The sequence below is a fragment of the Pieris brassicae genome, chromosome 3 (assembly GCF_905147105.1).
Source record: "Pieris brassicae chromosome 3, ilPieBrab1.1, whole genome shotgun sequence".
Taxonomy (NCBI): domain Eukaryota; kingdom Metazoa; phylum Arthropoda; class Insecta; order Lepidoptera; family Pieridae; genus Pieris; species Pieris brassicae.
The window spans coordinates 370,240-382,858 of record NC_059667.1 but is presented as its reverse complement, the minus strand read 5'-3'; the positions used below and the strand labels follow the sequence as shown (position 1 = coordinate 382,858).

Below are 12,619 nucleotides of genomic sequence, written 5' to 3'. Positions count from 1 at the left end.
TAGTAGATGAAATCGATTTTTTAGGTTCACTTAACATCCCCTTAGAAAATCTGACGCGCTCGATTAATCTTTTTTTATTCATTTTCTACACTTACGTACGACCACGCCCAATATGCAAACAATCATATTAACATACGTACATTATTAAAAACACGTAGAACATTGATGCTATCAATATCTGATGCGCTCGAGTATGTCCATGGCACAGTTTTTTTTTACATTTTTGAAAATCTATAGCATATACGAGACACATATGAAAAGGTATACATTATTTAACATTTTTTCCTTATTATTATCTAAGCTTCGCAACCCAATAGGTCCTTATGACGCTCGACGAATCCCCATTTAGCATCGTGGGCTCCCCTAATATTAATATAATGGCTATGGAGCAGAAATAATGGTTAATGGTTGGTGAACTCAGTTTCCGCACTTAGACTCTCATTGGGTCCGTTGTACGTAAAGTCCTGGCTAACTTAGCCAGCCTAGCTACATTAAGACCCCCTAAGAACCCTGGAGGGGTGACTTAGGCTGTTCCAGTTTCCTTATGGTATTTTTTTGTTTCAAACTAACGGGTTCATCGAATTCGCTTAACTATTAGGTACACCTGTACTTGCAGACTGGTTATGCAATATGGCCCATATAGTTAATGAATTCAGTCGTGGGCATACGTGAAAACCTCTGTTAAAACGTTCAGGCGTAAATCGTAACAGTTACTACTTCAGCGGGCAACACACGCAACAATAGTTTCATAAAATAAGGCTTTTATGGTTTGGCGACTATTAACAATTTACGTTTTTATAGAGAGGTTCAACTTGAGCAAGGGAATGATGTTGGTAGTGGAGTAAATGATTAGTATACCCTGTCCAAAGCAAGATGTTTTCGCCCGGAATTTCTAATAAAAAAAAATGTTAATCTAAGAGAGCGTAGTTCAAAACAACTGAATTTAAAAACAATTAATTGAATAAATTAAATTAAACTTAGTTTGACGACGGTCTAGCAAGAAGTAAGTATATGCGTGAAATCTTGATATATATAAATCTCCTGTCACGATGTTTGTCCGCGATGGACTCCTAAACTACTTAACCGATTTTAAATTAAATTGGCACACCGTGAGCAGTCTGGTCCAACTTAAGAGATAGGACAGCTGAGATCTTTAATTATAGTCGCAATTTTATTTTATTGCAAATTATTTGTCTATAATTAATTGACAGTCACAATTATCTGTTAACTTCAAAAGATTCTAACAGTTGTCGATACTTTTCGACTGGATTGAGTAAGTAATCAATAGATGGCACTGCTATGATAAACCGACAAACGTGTCATATAAGCTGCAATTCAATATCATGATTACCACGTGTTATTGAGGCTAAAGTATAAATTAAATTTATTTTGTAGTAAACGAAATACCGTGAAATTCAATTATTTCTATTATTTAATTTTTGATGTTAGCATAGCCAATATAGTGTTCAATTCAAAATATAGTGTGGATAATACAGTGAAATTATTCTTTCGTGTCACGGTATTAAGACTAACTAAGACCACATTAAGGAGAAACGAAGTTCGCGGGGGCAGCTAGATATTTATATATTATAAATATCTACGATACAGTGAATTTTTGTTTTATATTGTTTTCATTTGTCGTTCCGTGAATTGAAAGCCTAGTTAAACCACTGTAATATTGACCTCGCGCGGTGCAACTGTGCTAACAAAATGCTTGTAAAATTGTGTAAGCGTAATTATTGCGGCACTTTATTATATTTTACACCCTAGTAAATATTACTTTGCTATATAAAATAATGTACTGTGATAATAAAATAATTTAAATGTTGTCATTGCGGTTTTGTATAACGTTATTGTACTGAAGTTTGTTTGTGTGCATTATAAACGTTTGATCAAAAAAATCCGCCCCCGGGTGGGCTCGAACCACCAACCTTTCGGTTAACAGCCGAACGCGCTAGCCAATTGCGCCACGGAGGCGATGGAGGGGATGACCAAATACTTATATACTATAATCACAACTAATATACATATAATAAATAATCATTGATAACGATTTGCTATATTCATAATATTTTATTATATCGCTATTAGATAATTAAATAAAGGGGAAATGATAAGATTTGTAATTATAACTTTATCTTGCTGACCCCGGCTGAGCTTAGGTAGAACGACCTCCAATGATTCTAACAATTAAAAAAATAACATTATGTTCTATTGCTTTTCGGTTAAATGCTTTTGTATATAGTAGGATAATGAAGTTAATATATAAGTTTAAACAACCACTGAAACCATTTAAACATAATTTACATCCCACTAACCGTGGGAAGGCCCCTAGAGAGTTATCTAAATCCAAGAAACCTATAATAAATCAATACTTCAAGCGAGTCTATAAATCATTAGGGCCAGAGACAGTTCCTATCTACAGACAAACAAATTGCGTGTCATTCAATATTATTTGCATTGGACATATAATAATGTCTGTTCATTACGAGCATACCTCCTTATAGATATCGCAAAGATTATCTTAATACGGCAGTTTATATACTTATTATTTAGTAAATAATGTGGTGTTCCTGGGAGTACACATAAAAAAGTCTTTTATTTTGGCTATATACAGAACGACGGTACGGTTACAAGTGTAATCTGATATTCGAGACCTAGGCTACATTATTTATTATAAACCTCAAATGCAATAAGCAACAAAACATTACTAATTAGACAGATATTTTGATTATGAATAAAGGTGATATAAGCTCTTTGTCCATATTATATTCAAATTAAATTACAAGAAAAAAATATATTAACGAATCGGTAACTAATAATGTATTAGTAAAAAATAACCTTATAGATGAATGAGAAGGTTACAGTAATTATTACCTATCCTAAGCTACATCGTTTTTTAAGATATTCATGTACCTTCAGAGGCTTTAATGACACTAAAGAACATTTAAATAAGACTTTCTTTATCTGTTTCATGATCAATTATCAATGAGGCTGGTGATCAGTTCTTGTGCCTGACATGTCGACTTTTTGTATCTAAGGCATTTACCGTTGAGCGATGGTTAAGTGTGCCAATAAAAAGAAAGTCCATGGGTACACAGCCGGAAATCGAACCACCGATGAGAGTCGCACGCTGAAGCAACTTGGTTATCACTCCTCTAAGAACATAAGCTATAAAACACGAAACTCAAACGTTATTAAGGTTATGTTTGATGAAGATAATATAAAAACCACAAAAGACGTTTCACAAAGGAAAGATCGGTCAAAATCCAGGGTATTACCATGTGTTACGATATTATTTCGTGATGACTTGCAATATTCATCTTTTGATCAGCCTCACCTGCCGCAGAGGGGATATTAAAATAAGACCTCGTGTATAATGACGGATCATTAATACTATCACTATTTATGAGTGGTGAACCTGATCTAGGTAACACTAGTTTTTATTATATACGTCTGGATGTCACTTAAATCTGAATTAATAGAATTCACAGACTAATGTAAACAATATACGCTTCCTAAAGATAACTAAGCGCTATTGTTACTAGTGTTTTGTAATATATAATAATTTCGACTTTACGAAGTGAGGTGGGCCGGTATCTAAAGCGTTAATACAAAACGAAATTATTTCCACATCTGCCATTGCACTTCTATCCTTTCCCTGCCTGAGTGCCTTCATTGACTTATTAGTTGCAGTTTCAAATATAAACTAAATCCCCTTATATCTGTAGGTGTGGATGCCAAAATGTTAGTTTTTAATATCAACTTTCAGAATGAATCCTCTTCAACCTATCGTTGTCAAGAGGAAAAACTTTAGAGCATTAGTGCTCTCAGACGTCTGTCTAGCTTCCTTCCTAAAAGCACTGAAACCATGCGAGCGCAGTCTGTTCTGCTTCCTATTTTTGAGTCAAGCACTTCTTACATGAATGAGGAAATACACTATAGGATTGAGCGCCAGCAATGCTTCTGTATTCTCGTTGTCTCAGGAACTATGGTCATATGCCTAAATTCTGCAGACTGCAGGCTACCAATTCCACAGGCGTGACGGTCATCTCCTCTATCTACTTTACTTAATACTTATCAATCCCAGAACTCTCTTTTATATCTTATCTTAAAAATGGATTCGACTTCTTAGACCTTTATATTACGCTCCTCTGCACCTGCAATTTGGAAATTCCATCTAACAGCTCATTGTTTTTAGGCAAGTGTTTTAAGCCCTCCGCCATAAAGTTATGGAATACGCTCCCCGATCCCATTTTAGGTATATATCTAGTGATATAGCGTCGTATTTTTTTTTCTACATAACTACTTATATACCGTCCCTTGTATCTATTCAATCATGGTTTTTGTAATTGTAAATATATTATTTTTATTTTAGAAGTTAGTTTTGTAATTGTCTATATTGTCATTTTATTTTTGTTAATTTAGTTATGCATATTTTGCACATAGTATTAATTTTTCCTAACTTTAGATAACGTTAAATGGCTTGTCAGAGATAAGGCAGGCAGATAATAAATAAAACGTTAAAAAAACGTATTACTAATACTTTTATAGTTTGTCTTGTGAACTAAGCCTTACACGCTGTGTTTACTCACCGCATTATACAGCTAAGAACTCAAATCAAAGAATGAGTTTAATTGACTATAGCGAGCTTTATTCGTCGTTCGTATTTATTTATAGAACCAATTCGTTAGGAAAATAATTGTTATTTTACCTGTCACTTTCAACTTTGGTTTGTTAAATAAATAGAAATTCAGTTCACGTGGAAAGTTGGTGATTGATTTTTTGAAGGAATATTTGCGTTTAAATTCCAGTACAGAACATTTTTTTATTTTTTCTTACTCCTCGATAGCTGAGGGAAATAAATTGAAAAAAATACTTAGTGAATTTCCCCTTTCCATTGACGCGTCATTGGAATTTTATTTTGAACTGGCGACACTCTAGCGACGCATTAATTTGATTAAATCTATTTGAATACTGAAAGTCATTGCAGTTCGTGTGGGGAATTTACCGAGAGCTTGGCTTTCTCTCTATTTTTATTAATGTTAAACATTTGTTTGATGAATGACATTTAGGCGACAGTTATTAATACTCGCTATTTTTATGGTAATAAAGTTAGTTAGCAAGCAACAAGCTGAGCTATCATGGCTTTGATAACTCATTATGCGAGACCATACCACCTGTTTTAGTTTTGTCTAAATAACTATATGTACTATGTATTTTTGCACTTCTTGTTTATCTTATCAGTGGTTGCTTGGAAGAGATTGTTGGATAGCGATTAGGCCGCCAGGAGAACCTAATCTTTTCAGTGAATTATGACAATTGTAATAAATTTCTGCAGCTTTGTGTTCTGTAACTTTGAAGGCAACTTTGAAACTTTCGTCCTATGTAATTAATACATTGTTTTTTTATAATTTATATTTTATCATACAGACCTATCTTTATATTTTAATCATTGTTAAATGCATGGCAACAAGCTATTCATTGTATTTCTGCATCGTCATTACAATTTCATTTGTGTTAAACAGCATTGTTTGTTATGTCTAAACTTAATAAAAAACGTGTAACCATTTAAAATATATTTTAGACGATTATTAGAAAAGTAATTATGTAGAGGGACTGTATTATCTCCAAAAAAAAAAATCGAATTGATAACGTCGTACTTCGATTATAATAATAACATAGCATATGGACTCGAGAGTCATATGTTTGAACATATGACATTCATTACTAACGAAACACACAAATTAATAATGAACAAAAAAAAAATTATGGAAAGAAAAATAATAATAAGCTACATTTTAAGTGTGTAATGCTGTTTCATGCATTATGCTGTGGAGCAGACGTGTTTCACGGCCCTAGTCATTCTGCCAGAGAACACAACGGTTAGTTTGCGCCTCAGACGTAAAAAAAAACAGAAAAAGAACGAAAAAAATAAAAATTATGTAAACAAATCTTGAAAGATTTGCATGTAAAAGTATTATAACATAATTTATTTAATAGATAAATTTAAATTTATGTAATGATAGATAAACTGATATAACATTTTGGGAATCATTGTTATTAACATTCTGATATACAAAACAAGCAAGAGAATATTTGTTCAGCAACGATATAAAAACATAATTTCGGAATCCATCAAAAAATCTCTCTTAATGTGAATCCGTCGAGTCATTCAGTGAATTGGTTCATCCCGTGAGACGTAATCAGATCTCAGATAAAATGTGGTAGGTCCCCCACCCGTATGGGGTCCGTTTTAATGCTTTTACTGACAAGTTCATTCGTCTAAAACTTAAATTAATGATGTTTGAACGACAACCAAAAGGTGATTTCGATTTTTATTAATAATAATAATGTATGTTGTAAAGTACTTCTTCCGATGACATGTATGTTATGTACATATTTTTCTAGAGACCAAAAGTTGTAGCAAATATATATATATATATATATATTACACATTTGGCGATATATATTTTAATGGTCGTCAGTTTTAGATTTCGTTTTTAAATATAAAATACATATACATATATATATTGTAATTTAATAGTTAATGTAGCTTATAAATAAAGAGGACGTGTGACAAGGATACGAAAGAATGAATGAGAAGTGGCTTATGAGCAGAATATACAAGACAACCGTGGATGGTGAAGTCGGGTTGGGTAGGCCATGTTGGACCAAATTCAGGAGTTACTGGAAAAGGACCAGTTAATAGTTTCCATAATTGACGAGCCTGCGTGGTGAATGTCATGAAACTGGAGAAGTTAGAAGTTCAACGAACATTCTTTGTGGAACCTAACTTGAATCTCTATCATATTATATCACATTGTCATAGATTGTTACAATCTGTGCCAACAAGTGTTGTCCATGGGTACTATAATGAAAGAGGCAGCCTGCTGGTTTACCTCCTGTCTCATAAAAATACTGTGTTTTGATTGGTCAACAGTCACTCTGGTCCTGTTGGGCTAATGTAGTTCACATTTATTATAATTTTCTAGACATCTAAAAATATATTAGCTTTCACAAGTCTATCCTCAGAGATCACTGGTAATTCCACCGAAAATGGTGAAGGGAAGAGGATGTACGAATTTACCGTCAGGGGCAACAACTTACGTGCTTAGACTCGTGTTGAACAAAATAGTGTTACGGCAGTAATTTCCTATAATTTCAGTCCGCCCCTATGAAAGGATTACCCATTGCTAAAGTATATTATGATTTAAAGTCCTGACTGAAATTGAAGCCAAGACCGGTATTAATTGCAATAGTCTGGGTGTCCTTGCATTAAACAATTCCTACAAAATAGACAGTTAAACATTAATTTTATTCTGATAATTTTTAGCTAATTAATACAATGCGACACACAACAACTGGCTACAGATAACATCATTTCCGTGAACACATTTCTATTGTAATTTAATAAATTGCATTTCCACGCAAATTTTCCGTTATTTCTGTCCGGCTGAGTGTAACCGCGGATTTTCAATGCAATTAATATAATCTGCGCTAACAAAAGATCAATAATTTTGCGGACAAAACCGCATGCTACAACGAACATCAATTCACTATGCCGCCTCATTTAGCCCTGTTTTGTAATATTTGTGTAAACTGATCTACAAATTACATATAAACATGTTACTTATTTTGAGTCATTTTTTATACAGTATTTTTTTTAAATCGAATACATTTTTACACCATACATTTAGTTGTGACTTATTTCCCTTTCTACTTTATATTTTTGTACATTTATGCCCCTGGAGATACTCACATATACAGTCTTTAAAACATAGTATCGTCAACAAAAAAATCTAAACTAAGAATGGTATTTCTGCTGTATTTTAATTATAACAGTGTGGTACATATTTAGACATGACGGTAGTGTGTCGCGTTCTTTTGTTCGGCGCATTTAAACGCCAACCAAAAATAATAATTGTTATGCTGAGTATGGAAAAGAGTCAACCGGACCGCCATGGGCATTGCCAACTAACCACCCATCCTCTATCTCTTACTATATACAGTCAAATTAGTTTATTTGACACATAAAATGTGTATTCGCTTCAGAAGTGTCACCTGGTTACACGTCTACTTAGTATGTGCTTCGATATCTTTCCCTTTGTGAATCTTTCATTCCGCTTTCCATCTTTAAGTGAGTAAACATATATACGTTTAGCCACAATCCCATCTTATGTTAAGTGAGATGTGGCCTATTGAAGGGCACGTCTGTCTAGGAGATACCTGATTTAATCTATATTATACCGACATAAAAAACTAAAATCCTTTGGTTTCTCTCAATGTTAAACATATTTTTTTAATTACAAAGAATATGTTAAAGTACATCCGTTCTTACTCGGGGCATTAAGGCATTGTGGCGAATATTATTTTATATTTCATAGTTTGAATAATTGAAGAGCAAAACAATAGTAGTTGTTGATCGTCAAATCCATGCAAAGCAATGAGGTATTATTCTGAACAGTTTTAGCAGTTGCTTAATAATTCATCAAAATAATACTTAATCTTAAAAATTAGAATATGTTATTTATATTGTACTCCTACATCTAACATATATTATATATAATAAATATATAGCCAGCGCTGTAATACATAATATATATAAAAAGTATTCTATAGTTAATTATAATAATTAAAAAAAATATAAATATTCATAGTGATGGTGTGAAAGTGGGGGTATGTAGGTACGTAGGGGCTTGTATGTGAGTTGTGAATATACATTCCAAATAACTATATCTAATAAATATTTAAAATCAATTTGTGAAATAGCCTGATCCTTATAGAAACTTAACTTTTTTTAGTGGAAAACATAAGATATTGTAAAGAAACTTAGTCAAACCCTGTATCTTTAGAAAAGCAGCAGTGTCTCTGTAATGTTTATTTTCAGTTTCACAACTAGGTGATAACAACGTTTTCGTGGATCAAACGCGCGACCTCAGTTGAAAGTCTAAAGGCCGGCAACGCAGTCACGAGCCCTCTGTCATTAAATGGAAACCTTCAATGACAGAGGGCTCGTGACTAGCCGGCGATATCACATAACATCAGGTTCTATAAAACAATCGAACTTCGTCATCACTAGTCTACGTATAATAACACAAATCAATTAGTAACTTATTTAATGAAACACTTAATTCAAGTTCTAATAGAATGAATAAGTAAATATTTTATAAACTATTCTCCAGAATAGGTCGTGAGTTCGCAGGGCCTTGCATCCGGACATGTTCGCCTGTGGCCTAGCTTTAAATGAAAACAGGGACACTCTGTATAGTGTACACACAGCTTATGTACTTAGAACAGTTTACGTTGAATGTGATTTATATGTTTCGTGATTCTGACTAGAATAAGGATTATAATAGTCATGTATTCATCGATTTCTTGAGAGTCATGTGCGACAATTCTACTTGTTAAGTGAGATGCGGTCTATTGAAGTAGACGCCTGTCCAGGAGTTGTGTGCATTGAGTGGCCAGGAGATACTTTTTTTTACTTGGGGAAATGCATTGAGCATACCCCTTAAGCTGTCTAGGGAAGATGGAAAGGGTCAAGGTTCTACTCCTTTGCTGTTAATAAGTACTTCAAAATTGTCATAAAGTCAAATTTGCTCAAGATAAAATGGAGCCTGTTCGAAGAGTCTTTTACTTTTAAGGATGTCCTGGGCAAGAGTTATGTATTAATGTTGGTATAAATAGAGTTATTTCAATAAATCAGGCGTATTTAAAATTTTTGATCTGAATAATCTAGACCGGTCCGCTTACGACGGATATCTCCCATAATGTTTTTTGAACTAGATGAAAAATACTTTGTAGCATAGATCTTGTCGACTATTTTCTAGTCGTTGTTGTTAATTTTTCATAGTATCACCGTATATCAAAATCAGTAAGAGTACAATTAAAAAAACATTATAAAAAAACTTATAACTACGTAGGTAACACTTAAAATGTATAGAACTGGCCAGTTAGTAACATTGCTAATGAAAACTTTTTTGAATTTCAATTTTAGAATCTTTGGTAACCAAATGTAGTATATTGCGCATTCATTTGTTTTGAATTGGCGGCCAATCTAAAACTCTTGTTAGGCGAGAAAATTTTCGGTCAATGATTTATTATGACTTTCGTTGTGGGCTTACCCAACAACAAAGCTATGATGCGATTAGCATCTCTTAATGAAACCCCATCTCGTGCCACTATTTACAATTTCACGAGTTTAAGCGTGGACGTAGCAATCTCAATTATGATCCGCGTGAGGGACGTCTTTTAACAGCGACTACTGAAGATAACATCAGTGCTGTGCGACGCATGATAGAGGAAGATAAGAGAGTGACGTATCAGCAGATACGGGCAACCTTAGGCATTGGTATGAGTCAAGTTCAAAAAAAATTACACGAACATTTAGGCAGAACGCTTTGTGCCAGGTGGATTCCCCAGAAACACCTTCTCATGGACTGGTGTCGCCAAATGTTAGATAAGTACAACGGCGGTGACTCAAATGCTGTATTTGACATCATCACAGTTTATGAAAGCTGGATTTATTGCTAAAAACCCGAAACCAAAGAACAATCAGCTCAGTGGGTGTTTCCTTTCAAAGATCGGCCAAATAAGCTTAGGAAAGGAAGAAGTCAAGGAAAAAAGTTGATTGCCTCATTCTTTGGTTGGAATTTGGCCGCCCATGGGCACTTACACTGCCAGAAGGGTCGAAGTGCGCTGCTGGCATTTTAAAGTTAAAATAGAGCGCAGGATGCGCGTCTACCACACCAGTCAAAGAAGCTTAAAATACAAAATCTCGAACTTCAAGAAAAAAGGGTGCAGAACCGCGCACTATCACATCATGTTGATATAAAAACAAAACACAAAGAAATTTAGCATATGCCGAAGTTATTTGTAATAATATCAAAAAAGGGTAGCAAGAGCGCTACCCACACATTTTAATAAAAAAAGAGACCAGGAAACCGGTGTTGGTAAGCGAAGCGGCTAGCGATTTGAGAGTTAGTAAGCAAATTACGACAATATCAATTCAGATTCCCACTGTTTCGCAAACGATACTCAATGTTAGATATCGTAATAATTATTAACATGGAATCATTAGAAATTAGGGCTACTCAAAGAAAGAAGCACCTTCATATCAGACAATTAAGTTTAGATACTACGAAGTAAAAATTGACATCATATATAAAAGTAATATGTGCCATAGAAGTGGACGGACAGGTTATTAAGATTAAGCCCAAAAAGCAAAGGAATATGCTTCCCCCATTGTAACGGTATCGGAATTGCTGTATGAAATGTTATATTTACCGGAAGTATTGGTACCGGCCTTTGGCACCGACTGCAGTCAATGGATTTGGTTTCGGAAATCAGAAAATAAAACAGAGGAAACTGTAATGTTAGAGGATTCCAAACTAAGTTAAATAAGGGATATTGAAGCTCTGAACGTGGATATAGTGGCCATAACTGTAACGTAATGTAACGATTCTATTAAAGATGCGGAGATTGTGTCCGCGAGGTATCAATGTTTCTAGTGGCCACGCGTGAACTGTAGTTGCGACGTATACAATAACGGAATGATGTCAATGTCGAACAGTGTTCATTTGAATTAGTTTGCGTTAGTTGTAGTATGTTATATATGTTAGTAGTAGTTGATATATGTTTATTCTTATATAGAGCGGTGTAATTACCGCCGAAAAGGTGTGATACAGAATATATGTTATTTTTCCAAATATGTATTTCAATTTGTGTTTTAAATATAAAAAATATATTATTAGGGGATTTTTACTTAAATTCAAGTAGTGTAAATGTTAACGCATATTATGATTTTTTTTGTCGTTCTGGGAATTCACTTATGTAAGTTATGCTCCAATATTTAATTGTGATGGGAGAGAGCGATAGTTTTATACTCTGTGGGTCTGAGAGACGGGGTGTGTTTTTGAAGCGGACGATTCATTGTTTCCAGTGGATTCATTCAACTCTCATTAGACCGCATCGCACTCTCCGCACAGCCCAGCCCACAAGGAAGCAAACCATAAGTAAAAAATAAACAATAACTGAATTTTTATATAGTGCATTTTCATACTTTATATTCCTCGATAGCATTCGCCGATTAGTGTGCTGTTTTGATACGCGTGTCCCAGACGGGCCTTGAATGCTTTTTATAGTATTTTTAATGAGGTTATTAATCATTGTGGTCTTAGATAACGGTTAAAACCTAGTAGATATTGTAATTATCGTAAATATTCGTATCCTACTAAGGAAATTATAAGTAAGCTGCAGCTAAAAGCAAAATTACACAAAAAATATAAATGTACTAATTCCCCGAACGAGTTCCGTGCTTTTTCTCCTAGCACGCGTTAAATTGATTATTAAGCTTGCTGTTATGAAGAGAGGATACAGAATAATTCAGTTAACAATCCCAAGTCTTTTTGGCATTATATAAGGAGGCGGAACTATATTAACATACACACACGTCACATCACACAAATTTAACATTAAAATTTTATTAAAAAAATGCTGATGTAGAATCAGATACGCATTGTGCGCCTGAATTTGAGGCGAATTTTTACTCAGTCTACAATGATCATATTCAAGCGGGAGACGTCAGTAAGAGACCTATGAGTGAATGCCTAACTGA

General features: G+C 34.0%; 1 non-coding gene across 1 annotated transcript; it reads right to left on the bottom strand.

Annotated features, from left to right (window-relative positions):
- Positions 1 to 1,903: 1,903 nt before the first annotated feature.
- Trnan-guu lies at positions 1,904 to 1,977 on the bottom strand. The gene has a single exon. It is a non-coding gene; the product is annotated as a tRNA-Asn (tRNA).
- Positions 1,978 to 12,619: the final 10,642 nt, after the last annotated feature.